The sequence below is a fragment of the Sminthopsis crassicaudata genome, chromosome 1 (genome assembly GCF_048593235.1).
Source record: "Sminthopsis crassicaudata isolate SCR6 chromosome 1, ASM4859323v1, whole genome shotgun sequence".
Taxonomy (NCBI): domain Eukaryota; kingdom Metazoa; phylum Chordata; class Mammalia; order Dasyuromorphia; family Dasyuridae; genus Sminthopsis; species Sminthopsis crassicaudata.
The window spans coordinates 253649543-253664214 of record NC_133617.1 but is presented as its reverse complement, the minus strand read 5'-3'; the positions used below and the strand labels follow the sequence as shown (position 1 = coordinate 253664214).

General features: G+C 33.4%; 1 long non-coding RNA gene across 1 annotated transcript; it reads right to left on the bottom strand.

Moving 5' to 3' along the window:
* Positions 1 to 609: 609 nt before the first annotated feature.
* On the bottom strand, positions 610 to 13844 carry LOC141548865 (uncharacterized). The gene is made up of 3 exons (XR_012484137.1): positions 13764 to 13844; positions 2708 to 2819; positions 610 to 827 (listed from the first exon to the last, which is right to left on the bottom strand). It is a non-coding gene; the product is annotated as an uncharacterized LOC141548865 (long non-coding RNA).
* Positions 13845 to 14672: the final 828 nt, after the last annotated feature.

Here is a 14672-nt window from a genome sequence, read left to right as displayed (position 1 = left end):
GTTCTATGAATGCTTAGAGCTTGGTTAGACATTTAAAATATCATGGGCATCCTTTGTATCGCATGCCATTGTTGAGGGGTGAGGATACCCTAATAGCAATTGGGGTCCCAGGCCTGTGTTGCAGGTTTTGTGAAAGAATTCAAAGGGAGGTCTTTGGCAGAAATAGATTTATTACACTGAGTAGTCCCTCAGTAGGATAGTTCCTGATTAGGAATTAGTAAAAGTTTAGGTACAGAGTCTTTTTTTTTTTTTTTTTTTTTAGCCTTCTAGGGAATGATCTCCAGATGATTTGAGGGACTAATCAATAATGGGTGGTAATTATACCCCAGGCCAAGATCTCCAATGAATTGTAGGTGAAGATTTTTTGTGGGAATTGCCCAGGGGAATCAAGTAGAAGGGTGGGGATGCTCCAAAGGTTGGGAGGGGTTGAGATTTAGGGCTTTTCCAAAACAGGTCTTCCCCCACCTCCCAAAGATCAGAGGGACACAAATTCCTATTACATCATGATGAAAATTTGAGAATGGAGATGTTAATGAAGAAGTAAAACAAAAATCTTCAGCTACTCCTCCTGAAAATGGGACTTGATCTTGAGATTCAGAGTTCTAGTACTCTGGACAGAACATTTGATTTTTTTTTTTTTATTGGGGGTGGTTCAAGGAAGTAAATATAATGATTTTATGGCTATAATTCACTTAGATTAGATTCCATTTACAATTTAATCAGAAATAAACTATCCTTGATAGGTGAGGTGCCTCCCAAGACAATTTTTTCATGGGATAAAGCCAATCTCATCAACAGCTTTGTTCTTCAAAGACTTGACTTATCTCCTAAATAAGGAAATAGAAAGGGAAAACAAACAAACAAACAAACAAACAAAAAAAACTTAATCCCAATTTAATAATTGATTATAGTAGAACATTATACTTTTTTCTCACTTGACTATCAGTTTTTCAGATATTTCTGCCTTCTTGTTCTCCTTCCATCTCTCTGGGCAATGTTCTGTCTCTTATTATATGATTATCCATAACCTGCCACATAATTTTAGTTGTGCCCAAAGGAACTGTTATCTACTTTGCTCCCTCTTTAAACACTGGAGGTGGCTTAATCAGCATCTGTGTGTTCAGTAGTTTGTTGATGATTCCTGCCATTTTTAATCCCTCTCCTTATCATATATCATCAACTATATGTTGGTGATATATGTTAGAAATTTACAACTTAATGACCTCCCTTGCAACTCAAGAAATCTACCCTTTCAACTGTTTCTTCCTCTAAATTTACCTTCTGAGTTTGAGAACAGTTATCATTTAACACACCCAGGTGGCAATACTACTTTATATCTACACTATTAAACTGATTGTTATTTTGAAGTATACCTTCTAAAATGTAATCAATACAAGATACAATCTTGTATCCACCAGCCTAATTCAGACCATCATCATCTTTCAGCTGGTCTGGAACAGGAGACTATTTGGACCAAGTCTCTTCTCTTTACTCTATTCTCCACATATTTTTTTCAGAATAATCTTCCTGAAACACAAGTCTAGTGATGTCTTTTCCTAAATCAAAACTCATTGGTGCTTTCCTACTGCACTTCACCTTGATATTTACTCATCCATAATCAATTTCCAGACAACTTTTCAAGTTTAATTGACATTACACACACACACACACACACACACACACACACACACACACACACACACACAAATCATTCATTTATAATTGAACCCTAGATTTCATTTAATTAAAACACTTTATTTTGTAGGTACAGTATATGAAATCTAGTGATTTTTTTTAGTCACTTCCATAAGCCTCACAAGCAGGAAGTTGCAGAATTCACATTTTAATTTGAGTCCTCTCTCCAGAAACAGTTCTTAATCTATTATATAAAGCCTTTCTCTATATTTTAGCCAAACTTATCTACTATATTTGTTATTTCTTGATCACAGTATTTCATGCTCTGTTCCCTTCCTCTTATCCACTCCCTAGCTTTCCTCAAGGCCCAGATTATATACAAGAAATCTCTTATCCTTCCTATTTGTTAGTCTTTTCCTAACTCTCCTAAAATTATCATGTATTAACATATCTATTTATAATGAATACCTCCACCCCTGACAATAGAATGCAAATTCTTTGAAAGTAGGGACCTAGCATAGTGTAGTCAGGTGGTTCTGTGGCTTGAATGCTGTGAGAGGAGTCAGGAAGACAGGTCCAAGTTCAATTCCAACCTTAGACCCTTAACTATATAGTTCTGGAGATATTAGTTAACTCAGCTCTTGAATCCTCATCATCTCTAAAAATGATGACAATATTATCTATACTTCCAATGTGTTGGAAGAAATAAATGAGATAACATATGCAAATTTTAAAACTGTATATAAAAATTACTTATTATTATTGAGCATTTAATAAATGTTTGTTGGAATAGTATGAGATGGAAGTTACCAGATGATCCACAGAAATAAATCCTTTGCCTTCCACCTAAGTTAGATTCTTTATGGAGACCCCTGATCAAAGGTACCAAAGACACTAAGTACCAGAATTTCCAGTAAGAACTCTGGCTGGCTATGCTATGAACCCAAAATACTATAGACTTTCCTCAGGAGAAGGTGAAACTTGCTAGAGAAGGAAAAATAGAATGACTTGTTTATGAACTCCTGCAAGAGTTTTTGCATTTGTTGTGGATATGATAAAGAGAGCACAATACCATCTTTTGTTAGTGTGGGTACTTTCATGAAGGCTGCTGAATTTTCCTCCACTTCTGTTGAAATCTGAGTATGACCAAAATTCTGATGTTCCCTCAGGAGTCCAACTGGAGACTAAACAATATAAAAAAGAATGACTGTGAACTCCTCCCTGCCCCTACTCTAGATTGAATCTGTTGTACTAACCCAGTATAATTTTGGCGCCAGGTTTCATATCAAATAAAAATGTTCTCAAGTTTCCTCATCCATAGAAGAGAGATATGTAAACAAAATTATTATTTCTTGAATTTTAGGATATGATAAGCCATCTATGATAGATACCCTTAAATCCTTACCATTAAGTACACATCATCTGTTTCACATTAAACTAATAATCAAATTAATTTTTAAAAACCGTTATATTTATATAATGTTTAAAAGTTTACAAAGTTCTTTTCTCAATTCATAAAACTATGTAAATTAGGTAGTCCAATTATTATGCTACTCATGATACAGATAAAGAAATCCAGGTTCTGAGAAATTGAGAGAGATGACCATGCTTACACAATTAATAGTGACTGATTCAGGATTTAAACCAGATATCTTCTGATTTCAGTTCTAATGTTTCCATCACTTTATCATGCTGCAAACAAATGCAAAATAAATTAGAAATGTGTCTTTATTTTAATTAAGTTTTGGGGGATAGCATTTAATCTAATCTTAATGAACATGAAGCAGTAGCACTCAGAGGAGATTATAACACAATTCTGTTTTCAATTTTTCTCTGGAAGACTTATGTTGAAAGGATATTGAAAATTCAATCTCAGTCTTCTAAAAAAAATCACATTTTTTAGCTATCGCCTTATTTTTTTCATATGTATATAGAGTTACCTACCATTAACAAGTCATGTAGAATTTATTACCTGTTTAAAACAGGTGATTTATATATCCTCTCTAATTTCACAACCACTCTATAACTTGGTATAAATTACTTCTAATTCAGATCATTTATAGCTGACTTCTTAGGTATATCACCTTCTTCTTTTGTTCATATCATCAATTTTCACTAATAAATTTTTTCTATGTTCCAAATCATTGTAGATATTCATTTTTTATACTTCAGACATCACATCTGCAGTAACTCTCTGAAGCACTAATGTAGATATCCACCCACAGAATTACATTTATTTTAGCTTTTGTTTTTAAAACAGCTTCTAGCAGTTACAACTACTGGTCTTCAATATTCCAAACAATACTTAGGAAATCATCTGAGTTTTTAGCATCATGAAATTTTCTTTTTTTTACTATTTCCCCACTTCCAACAAGAAAAAGAATTAGGCATTTCAGGAAAATGTGAGGGTTAAATAGAAATAATTGGTAGGAAGAAGATAAGAAAGGAACATTTTTTTGGACTGTTAGTGATGCCATCTCTATGGTTTCAGAAGTGAAATAGAATAAAATGAACAGGGCTTTGGCCCAGGAAACTAAAATGCAGGAGGGAAAGATTCTTATCCAAGAAGAGTCTTCTCTGCAATAAACATCCAATCCTGGTCTTTCATAGAACTTTCTAGAGCAGTAGTACAAATATTGCTTCTATAAAATGTTGATTCCTGTTGAATGAGATGAGGTGAGATCTTTCAAGACAGTTGTGAAAATCGAGTAAGGCTTCATCTACTTCAGAGTTCGAGTAGGCCTGAAGGACTCTGAAGGGCATTGCCTTCCCCTCCTATGACATCTCCCTATTTCATCCAAATATGGGCAACTATGTACTTATTGGTCAAGTTCAATTTCATGGGTAGATCTCGCGTTTAGAATGTAAGACTCTCAGCCAATGAGGATGAGGGTCAGTGGTGGGAGGGGGCGTTTGCATTAGGGATTAAAGGTGCTGTCCTGCCCACAGGAGGCGCTTCCTCTCTTCGATAGTCTACTCGAAGAGTGGGACGCCCTTCTCCCGAGAATGTACAATAAACTTTGCTTTTCTCTAGAGCTCTCTCCAGCTTTTTTATTAAATGGTGTTCCCTCACCATTTCCGTACCACACACTGTCAATTTGTCTCCTCACTTTCAGGACTTCCCCATGATCCAAGAAATAGGGATTTCTCAGTGTGAAACTCTACTTCATCACCTCTACAGCACCTCTACATAATACATCTCATTCCCACTATATTTGTCCAAGGTAAATATATATATAAAACTAGTCATGCTCTGCTCAGATTTGTATTTGGTTCTTATTATAATACAAACCTATCTCTGACATATCAAATTCATCTAGGATATTATGTCCCATTCCATAGTCCTCAGTTCACACTCTTAACCTTTTCTTTAGAAAAACTAAGGTCCACATGGTTTTCTTCAGATATTAAAGTTATTGAACTTTTATCTAGCCTAAGCTTAAATAAAATTCACCAAATTCCAAGTAATACAGATGTATTACTGGACTTCTGCTATTATGGTTGTATTTTATTTAAGCCATTCCAAAGAACTAGGTGATTGTATTCCTGTTTCTCTAATACTATTTTTGTTATTTAATATGTATTCTCTATGTCGTAGCTCATGGAAAACAAGTGTAGAAAAGATGCTCCAAGTCATTATTAATCAGATGAAAATTAAGACAACTCTGAGATACCACTACACACCTGTGAGATTGGCTAGAATAACAGGGAAAGGTAATGCAGAATGTTGGAGGGGATGTGGGAAAACTAGGACACTGATACATTGTTGGTGGAATTGTGAATATATCCAGCCATTCTGGAGAATAATTTGGAACTATGCTCACAAAGTTATCAAACTGTGCATACCCTTTGGTCTAGCAGTGTTACTACTGGGTTTATATCCCAAAGAGATCTTAAAGAAGGGAAAAGGACCTGTATGTGCAAGAATGTTTGTGGCAGCCCTCTTTATAGTGGCCAGAAACTGGAAACTAAGTGGATGCCCATCAATTGGAGAATGGCTGAATAAATTTTGGTATATGAATGTTATGGAATATTATTGTTTTGTAAGAAATGACCAGCAGGATGATTTCAGAAAGGCCTGGAGAGACTTACATGAACTGATGCTGAGTGAAATGAGCAGGACCAGGAGATCATTATATACTTCAACAATAATAATATATGATGATCAATTCTGATGGATGTGGCCCTCTTCAACAATGAGATCAATTCCAATAAAGCAGTAATGAACAGAACCAGCTACATCCAGCAAAAGAACTCTGGGAGATGACTATGAATCACAACATAGAATTTCCAATCCCTCTATTTTTGTCTGCCTGCATTTTTTATTTCCTTCACAGGATAATTGTACACTATTTCAAAGTCCAATTCTTTTTGTACAGCAAAATAATTGTTTGGACATGTATACATATATTGTATTTAATTTATACTCTAACATATTTAACATGTATTGGTCAACCTGCCATTTGGGGGAAGGGGTGGGAGGAAAGAGGGGAAAAGTTGGAACAAAAGGTTTTGCAATTGTCAATGCTGAAAAATTAGCTATGCATATATCTTGTAAATAAAAAAGCTATAATAAAAAAAGAAACTAGAATTTGATCTCAAACTGAAGAAAAAAAAACAAATTTAAATTCTGTGATGGAACAGTTATCAATATGTAGTTGCAACAAAAAGTTTAAAAAAGTTATTATTGTCCTTTAATAGAAGAGAGAAAAAGAAATATAGAGAACACTTTTAAGATAGAAACCTATCTATTAACTAACTAACCTGACTTAATGTCTCTAGTTAAGTACAAAACAAGTCAAAATAGATACAATAATTTATTAAATAAAAACTACAATTTAAGACAATATATTCCATTTTCAAATTGTTCAAATTATTAGGGATTTTTTTTCCCATATCAAACTTAAATTTAACTTTTCTATCCACATATACTAACCCTACTCTATGATAAAGTTATATCTCATATTCTTTCAAACACCTTCTACAAGTATCACATCAACACCATCAATGACTGTAACATGTTCTTCTCTAGAAAATCTCACTTTTTTTCTTTATATGACACCAGTAAATTCCCTAAATGAGCTTTATATGGCGTATGAACTCATCTTTGTAAGTAGAAATCTGGCCTAACTTTGGCCTGCCTTTTTTGGTCTGACTTAATCCTGACTCTTGCTTTCTTGTGAAAAAAGAAATAATTTTATAAATTGGAGTAGGGTGAAGATAAGAAAAATCTATATAGAATTCTATATTAATATTATTTTAGAAACATGTCTATTTTTGTGTAAATGCATGTGTTTATTTTGTGTTAGGCATTTTGAAAGTTAGTGAATTACATAAAAGCAATTACAGATGCCTGGGGCATTCCACTGGATGCTTCCTATGAATATAGTGGCCACATCAAGTCATTTGGAGATAAAGATTAAAAACTCTTTAAGTACTTAAATTGTTAATGCTGATCCACTTTATATTCTTAGATGTAAACTGTAAGTCCCTTATATATTATACATAATTCCATTTGGGTTATGTTATATGATAAGTTTGTAGAAATAGCTATTTAGGGCCAGGTAGGTAATGCAGTGGATAGAGCACTAGTCCTGCAATTAGGAGGACCTAAGTTCAAATCTGGCCTCAGACACAACACTTCCTAGCTGTGTGATCCTGGGCAAGTCACTTAATCCAAATTGCCTCAGGGGAAAAAAAAAGAAATAACTAGCCTTTTTTCTGGTCATGAGATCTGCATTCCCTTTTTAAGTCTTGTGCTAGAATGTCCAAGCACACTTCTCTCTAAATAGAGCAGGTTTTGCCAGAGTCACACATCACAGTCTTCAAAACCTACCCTGATAAACAGAGAGTGAAGCTGATTAGTAGGTACAGTCTTATCTTTATACAGTCATCCTCTCAGTGAGGGTAGCTGGAAGCAAGAGAGTGAGTTCTGCTCAGAGTTATCTATTTATGCTTCCTCTATTCCCAGATTACCTGTGCCCACCCACTCAGCATTGCCATAGGTGGAGCCAAGGGAAGGAGGCCTGTGGAGCACCCAAGGAGAAGACCTAGCAAGAGGACACACCCCTGGCCACCTCAGGGAACCTATTAGCAGTTCCTATAACTCCTGCAAGATACAACCTCCTGCCTCAGGGGCCCTGATGACCTGGGTTAGTCCTACAAAACTGAAACTGCATGCAGGCTCAGAGAGAGAGGAATTCCCCTAACAAAGTCCCAGTCCCCAAATCCAAGATTCATTCTTAGACAAACATTTTGTGAATCAAAAATTCATAATCCCAAAATGCTTTTCTCTTATTTGTCTCATGTCTTTAATGGGAAACCATGATGAAATCAGCACGTATGTTTCAATAATTTTCATTTCATAACATTCTTCTTGCTCAAGATGAAGAATTAACATTTTTTTTAAATATATACATTTCCTGAAATTTTTAATACATCCATCATATGGCAAAAATTTTTAGATTTTCAGATTTTATACCATGGAAATTCAACCAGATGGTTTGGATATTACATCCTCCCTCCTTTTTCCTTATAGGGAAAACTCTTCCTATTTAACTTTAAAATGGAGAATAGCAATTGGATTATGGAAAATATATGCACTGTTGAAAACTCTTTTTAACATCCCTAAAATAGCCAAACATAATGGAGATGGAGTTAAGTGCTAAGCTATTCTTTGGTGAATCTATTGTCTTGTTCAATCAGCTGATTTTAAAAATAGAATCAGTTTGAACTTAGAAGGAAAAAAAAAAGTAATATAATTCTTGAGAAGAAATTTGGGTTCCCAGAGTTGTTTAACATCAAAACAGTACATATATTCAACTTAAAAGTTCAACCTATTACTTGGTAGGAAAAAAAATAATAATTGAGTCAGGGTGTTAAATCCAAAATTGGACTATGCCAGTCCTGCTTTTGATTCCTGCTAAATGTGTGAATCCTGAGCAATTCTGTGACCTTCACTTTTATCTTCTGTTCAAAATGGATGCTTATAGTAGCTTCTTCCCAGCCTTGTTATAAGGAAGTGCTCTGAAAACCATAAACATATGGACAACTTAAACTATTGTTATTTATTGACCCTATCTTGAAACAACTAAACATTTCATATTTTGAAAATACAAGGTCTTATATCAAAAAATAGCACTGTAATAAACTGGCTTTTCTGGAAATCCCCATGGGGCTGCTTCAGTGAAATGTGTCATGTTAATCAAGCTCTGCTTGATTATATAGTGGCCATATAATGAACTCCAAAAGCAAAAGATTCTGGGGTCTCATAATTTTCTTGAGCAATTATGTTTTGTGCCTATCTTTAGTTCTGGCAGAAGCTTTAAGAATAGTCCTTTTTCTTTCATTCTAAATAAAGAGAATAAATGTTATTTGAAATTTCACAATAAGTATCATTTTTTCAATGTTAGGACAATAAGACCCACAGAATTTCCTGCTGAAAAAGAAATTTTCCTCTGAATACATACATATACATACTCTGTATTTATGTATGTATATGTATATATATATATATATATATATATATATATATAGAGAGAGAGAGAGAGAGAGAGAGAGAGAGAGAGAGAGAGAGAGAGAGAGAGACAGAGACAGAGACAGAGAGAGACAGAGAGAGAGAGACAGAGAGAGACAGAGACAGAGACAGAGAGAGAGAGAGACAGAGACAGAGACACAGAGAAAGAGGAGAGAGAGAGAGAGAGAGAGAGAGAGAGAGAGAGAGAGAGAGAGAGAGAGAGAGAGAGAGAGAGAAAGAGAGAGAGAGAGAGAGAAAGGTGAGGTGGAGGACAATGAATGATGATAAATGAGATGTTATTTATAATTATTTCTCAGGCTAGTCACGACTGCATATGTTATAGAATATCCCTATTCACCCTTTAAACTAGACTTGTAGATTGTCTTTTCTTGTCTGAGTGTCATAGAGAGACCAAAATAGAAACAAAGGTACAAAGAGAGACAAAGTCAGAAAGAGAAATAGATCGATGGAAAGAAAGCCATGTCTTAGATTGTAGTGATAAATATCAGATGTTCCGAGAATGAGCTACAGCTCACAGAAGAGACTTTATTAAAGTTTTCATGGGGAAAGGCAAGGATTAATAATTATCAAATGATAGTTTGAAAGTACAATTGCTTTAATGATAAAAATAAAGCACTTGTGCATTACTTTTAAACTGTATATTGACTTTCAGCATTCTACCCTATTAAAATTCCTTTGAACATTATCAATGACCAGTTGAGCCTAAAGACAAAATGAATGTGATTGTTATACCTCATCTTATCAAAACCAAGTGGGAGAAAGCTTATTTATAAATGACACTGTATAACCAGAGATTAGAAGGAAAAAAAGTAACATAATTCTTGAGAAGAAATCTGGGTTCCCAGAGTTTGTTTAACATCAAAACAGCACATACATTCAATTTAAAATTTGAACCTTTAAGAAGGTTAGGATTAGCTAGAAAGGACCTTGGAGTCTATGCATTCCAACTCCTTTATTTTATGGGTAAGAATATTGAAGATCATGTCAGTTTGCCATTTAGGAGTGGGAAAGGAGTTAGAAAAGACAATTTAGAAAATGTTTTCCCCTAAATTTTGTTTAAATAAAATTTGTTTCATATAAATAAATATCCCATAGAATTTTATATGAGTCAATTAGGTATGATTTTCCCTTCCATAAACACCCTTCATTATGCACCTTCTCATGTTGTCCAGTCAATAAACCCTAATGTTATTACTACTTTCTCATTGATCTTCAATTTCTTGCTACCCATTGGTTCCTTCTCTTTTTCCTACAAATATTTCTAGGTCTTCTTTATCATTAAATATTCTCACTTGATCCAACTATCTCCACTAGCTATAATCCCATATCTCTTCTCCTCTTCTCAGCTAAACTCCTTAATAAAATTAGTTTCATTAGGTGCCCAATTTCTCTCTTCTCATTTTCTCTTTAACATTTTGTAACATGTGGGGCAGTTAGGTGGTGCAGTGGAGAGAGCACCAGCCTTGAATTCAGGAGGACCTGAGTTCAAATCTGGTCTCAGACAGACACTTAACACTTCCTAGCTGTGTGACCCTGGGCAAGTCACTTAACCCCAGCCTCAAAAACAAAACAAAACAAAACAAAACAAAAAACATTTTGTAACATGTAACATTCTTATCTTAGCACCCATATTGCCTTTTGAAAACTCAGCAGTAAGCTTAATCATCAAATTTTATGGTCTTTGATCAGTCTATATACATATATACATACATATATAGATAGATAGGGAGATATAGATATAAATTATATATATATATATACACATATATACATATATGTGTATAAACACACACACACACACACACACACACACACACATATATATATATATATATATATATATATATTATATATATGTATGTATATATGCATTTTTTTTTGCTCTCCTCTGTGGTATTTGACATTGTTCATCTGATCTACCTAGAAAATATCTCCTCTATAGAATTCTTTTCTAGTTTTCTCTTTAAAAATAACATAAAACAAGAACATTTCTCTTCTAAGTTCCTCTTATTTATCAGATTGTTCTTTTTCAATTTCCTTTATTGGTTCTTATTTCTGTAACTCCCCACTACTGGTTTGTATTCCACTAGGTGCTCTTTTGGATAAGCCCTCTTTTCTTTTCTATTTTATCTCACATCATGATCAAATCAGCTTCTATGATTCCAGTTAACCAATTATAAATATTTTATTCAGATAGATAAATGCAGATATAAAGAGATAGATATTATGTGTTATATAGTATTGTTGATGTTATGATTATTTGCTTTTTAAACCAGCATGTTCATGGTATCTCACCTACCTTCAGAATTGTCAAGTTATAAATACCTTTAGTTGTCTGTTATAGTATTCAATAGTTATATATTTTTCTTTAAAACTCCTAGAGCTTATTTACCATTTGTTTAGCTTTCTTTGGGAAATGCATCATAAATAATATTTAATTCTAATTAAGTACTTTTAATAACTGGGGATAGACTTGAGTAAAGATACCAGAAACTAAAATTATCTTAGCTAGTTGATCAAGTTTAACAAGTGAATTCATAAATTCACTTTAGTGGAAGGTGAAATACAAAAGAAATAAGCTCATTTCTTCAGTTTTTTGTTTTTAATTGTAGACTGGCAACTTTTAGTTGACTTGAATAGGCCAAGTTTTTGGGTTTTGTTGTTGTTGTTGTTGTTGTTGTTTTTTAATAGACTTACAGAAATGTCAGTTGTGCTTCATCTTACATTCATCTTAGTCACATATTTGTAATTTAGATCTAGAAGAGACTTTAGAGCTCAGCTGGGCCAAAGAAAATTCCTAGTACAAAGGAAATAAGATCCAAAAGGTTATGTAACCTAACCTAAATCACATAGCTAATAAGGGATGGTTCTTGTAATGAAGTCTTAAGCAGTTTTTATCTTTCATACAAAAGGCACTCAATTCAATGGCAAGTAATAAGTAAATAGTAGTATTAATTACCACCACCACCACCACTACTACTGCTACCAATACTATTACTTCTCCTTCTACTGCTACATAAGCATATATACATACTCATATACACACATGAAGGCAAAATTCTGTCAGAATTCTACTTGAACTACTTGTTTATGTTCCTATCTGAATTTTGATGAATTTTCAAATATTTCATAACATTTTTTCACCAAAAAAAGAATAAAATATTAATAGCTCAAAACCTGGACATAGTATTTTTATTATTCCACATTTCTTAAGGGGCAAGTGAAATAAATATGCTACTTTACTACCCTTTATTGTCAAAGTTTGTTGAAGAATATGATTTTTAAAATGTCACTATCTCTACTTAACTAGAACAGGGATTGTTAATTTTAATCTCACTTCCCAAACTGATTTATCCAGGATTTAATATTTGAGTTAGCAAATGAATTGAAAAACAACACTTCCCCTGAGATATGGAGTGAAAAATGATTAATTCAAAAACTGAATTATTAGGTAATTTGACCATTTAATAATTGTCATTGAACTATCAAGAGAGCTACTTTTTAGTTCTGGTTTTGCAATAAAATATTTATGTAACCTCAGGATTGTTCTCCTTTAATTCTCCACATTTTTCCCTGAAATGTTTTTCTTCCTCCTCATTCTTCATATTTATCTTGTCTCCTTTCATCTGTTATTCTCCATCCCTTCTTCATGCTATTCTTTTGCTCTTTTTCCTTTTTTATTGTGCTTGTCCTCCAACTTCTGAACTGGGAGGCCCTTTGTTCAGATCTTGCCCCTTTTATATCAAGGCCAACTTCTTTTGCCTCTCTGGGTCTCCATTTTCTTCTCTATACAATGAAGGTGACTGATTTATTTTTGAATTTAGTTTAAATAAATGACAACATAATTTTATACAGATGTTTTTCACTTTCATTAGAATCTCTATTCAGATTCAGTAATGGAAACACCAAATCTCAGTACTTTTCCTATATGTGGCATCTGAAAGTTTCATCTTCCTCCAAAGGTAACAATCCCTGATTATTGCTTGAAATACAATTGCCATGCATTTCTTAATAAACCAATATTCTCAGAAGATTGTGTCTTTGTTTTCCTCCATGATTTCATCTTTCATTCACTATAGTAGACAATGAAGCAGTATCAAAATATATACAGCAAGTTACTCAGATAAAAGCCTCATTTTTAAATACATAATGAAAAGAATCAAGTTTATAAAAAATAGGCTCAATTCCCCAATTGTTAAATGATCAAAGATATTAACAAGAAGAATTCAAAGGTGTTTATAATCATATGAAAAAAAAAAGATCTAAATTGATAGTAGAGAAAAACATATTAAATAACTATTAATTACTACCCACACCTATCAGAAATGACAATTGCTGGAGAAGATAAGGGAAAATATGTACATTAATAAAGTGTAGAATAATGTTCCATTCTATGGAACAGTCTAGAATTATGTCCACATTTTTCTCCCTCCCTTCTCCTTTTGTCTTCCCCTATTATACCAAGTAATCTATTATTGGTTAAATATGTACAATTTTTCTAAACATATTTCCATGTTTATAATACCACAAAAGAAAAATCACATCAAAAGGGAAAAAGTGAGAAAGAAAAAAAATAAGGAAAGATAAATACCAAAAGGTGAAAATACTATGCTGTGGTCTACAGCATAGTATGTGTCTCGCAGTCCTCTCTCTAAATGTAGATGCTCTTTCCATCACAAGTCTAATGGAATTGTGGCATATGATTATGATGAAGTACTATTATGCTATAAGAAATGATGAAGTGGGTGGTTTCAGACAAACCCAGCAAGAACTATAGGAACTAACAATATGAAGAGAAAAGAATCTGGAGATCATTATGCACAGTAACAGAAATGATATAATGATGATCAATGAAGAAAGACTTGACTACTCATGTCAATACAATGATTCAAATCAATTCCAAAGCAATCATAATGAAAAAGCACTATTCACCACCAGAGAGAGAGAATTGACAAATTCTCAGACCATAGTAAAGTATGATTTTTTTGTTTTCTTTTTCTTTGTTTTGTGATATGAATTTTTTTCATTATTTCACACTTATAACTATATAATTGATATTATATTGGTTGCTTTCTCAGTGGGTGAGACTAGCCTACCTTTCCATACTTTTCATTATTGTACCTCTTCCCATGCACTAATGCTCACTGAGTCTTTTAATTTCACACATGATTTCTACATTTCCTATTTCCATGACACTGTCGTGACTGATTTTGAACTAGACCCATAATTAAATAGAAACTAAGATAGTTCTAGAATTGAGTTACAAGATTGAGTCAGCCTGCTTCATTCAATTCCCCCAATTAACTACTTGCTCTCCTAATCCCCTGAATTTACTCACTATGGTACTTTTTAGTAAAATATGGCTTCTATAGGTATTTCTTTTAATTAGGTCTGTTTTTGCATTTACTTTGTCTGAAATCATGATTGCCATCCTTGCCGAGGTATAATAGATTTTGTTGAAGTTCTTTATGTTAATTCTGTGCATGCTTTTTGTCCCACA